The sequence below is a fragment of the Austrofundulus limnaeus genome, unplaced genomic scaffold, assembly GCF_001266775.1.
Source record: "Austrofundulus limnaeus strain Quisiro unplaced genomic scaffold, Austrofundulus_limnaeus-1.0 Scaffold420, whole genome shotgun sequence".
Lineage (NCBI taxonomy): Eukaryota > Metazoa > Chordata > Actinopteri > Cyprinodontiformes > Rivulidae > Austrofundulus > Austrofundulus limnaeus.
The window spans coordinates 391,475-395,264 of NW_013952822.1; the positions used below are offsets into that span (position 1 = coordinate 391,475).

The window sequence follows — 3,790 nt, forward strand, 5'->3', positions numbered from 1 at the left end:
AAATATATTTATAAAAGAAATAAAGAGCTGTCCCAAGAAACCTACATTAACTATCACAGCTTTCCTGTAGACAGGTTTACCTTGTGTTCCATTCTGCACTGATAACATCCAATAACTATATGTTGGTGTTGATTGAAATGGTGAAATAAATGTACAAGAACATACAAACATAAAGTGAATGTTAAAACAATACCTATTGGAATGCAGAAGGTGGGGACAGTCGGGTCGCAGATCAGATTTAAGCAATTCAGGTGATCACCTGAAATTGAAAAATAAAATATCTCAAAAACTATAATAGCACAAATGCTCATTTTAACTGCACAAACCTGCACAAACAAAGCACTAAAAAAGTAGACTATTTTGGTTCATTTCGGAGCTTGCTGGGGGGATGGTGACGTCATCGTCTTAAACTGAAAACTTGTAATATCTCAAAAACTATAACAGCACAAACACTCATTTTAACTGCACAAATCTGCACAAACGAAGCACTAAAAAAGTAGACTATTTTGGTTCATTTCGGAGCTTTCTGGGGGAATGATGATGTCATAATGAGCTAAAGACATAATATTTAATATCTCAAAAACTATAACAGCACAAACRCTGGTTTTAACTGCACAAACCTGCACAAACGAAGCACTAACCAATCCGCTTACTTGCTTGGATTTTTTGTGTGGATGGGGTGTCAGCTTCACTCAGCTCTTACAGAAGCCCTCTTTAGCCTCTAATAGATATAAACCCCTACATCTACCCTTTAGTTAAAGCAATGACCCATTCTTTAACTACTACCTGTAGCTWATCTAAAACATGATAGCTAGCAGGCAGAGGCATACATAGGATTAGCCTAATGTAAAAACCCAGCTTTAGGTTAACCTAAACCCACATAGGTGCACAACACATAGTGACCAGAAGGGCATCAACTGGGAACAACGCAGCCTTCAACACCCACCACGATGGCCCACCTCCTCATCSAAGGCTCTACAAGTGTCGACGCTCTCGACCTGCATCCTTCGGGGGGAACCATCTTCACGCTGTTCCAGTTGTCTCTTCGCTCCTGTTGGTGGTCTCCATCATCGACCCAGAGATCCCGTCTCCATCTTCGATGCAGAGATCCCCTGTTAACCTGCAACCTTCCAGAGATCGACTCTCGAAAGGGGGGTTCCAGTACTTCACTTTGCTATGCTGTTCCAGAAATTGGTTGACTCCAGGTCAGCCACAACAATCGCCATGTGGAATATATATTTTTTTTCATTGTGGATTATACTTTTCCTTGGTGGATTACTTTTGCTTCCAGTGGATTACAGACTCTGTTGTCCAATGGACTTGAAGTTTTGCATCAAAGGGAGTTACCCACAGACATTATGGGAACCGTACAAAAAAAGACAGAACTTTTTTCCTTTCCTTTTCCACAATAACTGAAGAAAAACTCTTGCCACGCAAAGTTTTCAGTTTGGATTACACCGTTTCACCAATCGGATTAATTCAAGATCAAAGACTTTCGAGATGTTCCCGTTTTCATTGCAACTAATCACCATTTGGGGGTGATAACTTCCAAAAGGGGGGATATATAGGGGTCACCTCGAGTCAAATTGTCAAGGAACTATCTTGGACTCTCAGTCCTCTGATGGGTCTTCTTATGGACAAAAACTCTGTTCCACTTAGAACTGTATGTAGGCCACCCGAGGCCACTTTCCTTCTAAATCAGATAAAAACAGAAGAATCTTCTCTTATTTGATTTATTGTTCTCTTAACTGAAAGTATTAYGCATTTTGATAATCAGAGAATGTTTATCAAAGTTACAGGAGAAGACNGAAATGTTTAAGATGTTTATAAGACGTTCAGCTCTTAAACATTTGCACTCAGTAATATTTCTGTTATTAATCATTATTCTCTGTTCATCATTCTGGTTTATCCAAGGCCAAAGATCCATAGTTGTCAATCTGAGGGGCAGGTGTCTAAAAAATTTTAACCACGAAATGTTTAAGATGTTTATAAGACGTTCAGCTCTTAAACATTTGCACTTAGAATTTTATCACTTTACATACTTTTCAGTAACTTAAACGTCTACAATTCTTGTTCAAATAAAGAATTTTATGTTTACTAGATTGTTAACTAATTATTTTCAAGTTAATATTGCCTTAATGAACAGTTATTAAAAAAATAACCTCTGATGTTAAATGCGACGTGGTTGAAAATTTGGGTGCACCTAACTTTTGTGCTGCTGTGCCTAAGAAAAAATGTTAGGCGCACCGGTGCAACCAGTGCAAAAAGTTCGTCTAGAGCCCTGTCCTGGACRCCTCCCTGGTGAGGTGTTTCGGGCATGTCCCACTGGTAGGAGGCCCTGAGGAAGACCCAGGACACACTGGAGGGACTATGTTTTTCAGCTGGCCTGGGAACGCCTTGAGATTCCCCCGGACGAGCTGGCCCGAGTGGTTGGTGAGAGAGATGTCTGGGTCTCTCTGCTTAGGCTGCTGCCTAAGGTTGAGTCTGAAAAACATCTGATTCAGTACCAAAAACTGAGAAGAACTGGGTTGGATTTGCGGGGGCAAAATCAGATTTTTCACATTCAGACAGTAATGAAAAAAATACATCTTCTTCCATTTTGCTTGTGAAAAACCTGACATGCAGTTAATGAAATTAAAATTAAAATTGTATGTGTAATTATAAAATAAGTGGCTTTAATGTATGTGTATAATGTAACGGCACATCACGTCGAGAGCTATTGTTGCAGTTGCTCCTCCACATCCACCTCTCTTATGATACATCAAAGTTGTGGGGGGGAAATGATGAAAATTTGGTTCATATTCTGTGTCACCAACACTGACACAGGCAGAGTCACATGCACTAGTCTCTCTCTCCCCCCTCCACCCCCAAAATCACCTCCAGCAATTCCCTAGGGGAAACACTGATTTTATTCCAATAGAAAAGTATCRATAAGAGGCCAGTTAAAATAACAGATCGATAAGCAATTCCGATAACAGCACTAGTATTGATAAAAACTTATATCATCCCTATTTAGCCATAAGTTATTGTAATGATAAAATTACAACAATTATTCATTTTAAATAAGTTATTATAGATATTCACTAAACACATATCAACACCTGAAATCCATGAACAAAAATCTAAGTTTAACATCAGTCTGAAGTGTCTGTTGATATCTAACCCAAACAAGAAGTGAAACTACCTTGTGCCATGTTAGACAAATAAACGAACATTCTCCTCAGTGAATATTATTACTTTGAAGTTTATCCAGATTAAAAGTATTAAAAAAAAACTACCATTAGTTTAAATATGTTACTTACAGATTTCTGACCTGAAATAGAAGCAGGTAAACGTAATGAGGACGTGTGGTCTCCGTCTTGTTGCAAGGTGGAATTATTCAGGCTTCCTGAAATTAAGAACAAAAGAATCAGAAGAGAGATATAAGAAGTATAAAAACAAGTCGGTATGTATGATAAGAAAGCATAAGAAGGAATATTACAGTGATTTATTTTATAGAAGTAATGGTGATAAGAGGGCAACAAGGCAAGTAATGAATAGTGTTCTGAAAAATCATAAAGTAAATTTGGCATTCCACAGTACTTTGTAAAGGAAAACAATGAAATAAATTATCTGAATGAAATTGTAAATGGRTTTAATCATTGTTTTCTAAATGTTAGTCCAAGTCTTGCAATTAAAATACCAAAAGTAGATAAAAATGTGAGTCATACAATCATGGGTTGTACCAACAGCATTTTTCTTGATAGGACTGATACAGAAGAAATAATGAATATTGTAAAAAAAAAAAAAA

The 3,790-nt window shown here is 37.5% G+C and overlaps 1 protein-coding gene across 2 annotated transcripts in view; it reads right to left on the minus strand.

The window, feature by feature from the left end:
* Positions 1-268, minus strand: part of LOC106529056 (zinc finger protein OZF) — a 9,778-nt gene extending 9,510 nt beyond the window's left edge. The window contains exon 1 of one of the 2 annotated variants that reach the window (XM_014024389.1): positions 194-268. The gene's annotated coding sequence lies outside the window, so the exon portion shown is untranslated. The remainder of the gene's footprint in view (positions 1-193) is intronic. The other variant, XM_014024388.1, reaches the window with a different exon arrangement.
* Positions 269-3,790: the final 3,522 nt, after the last annotated feature.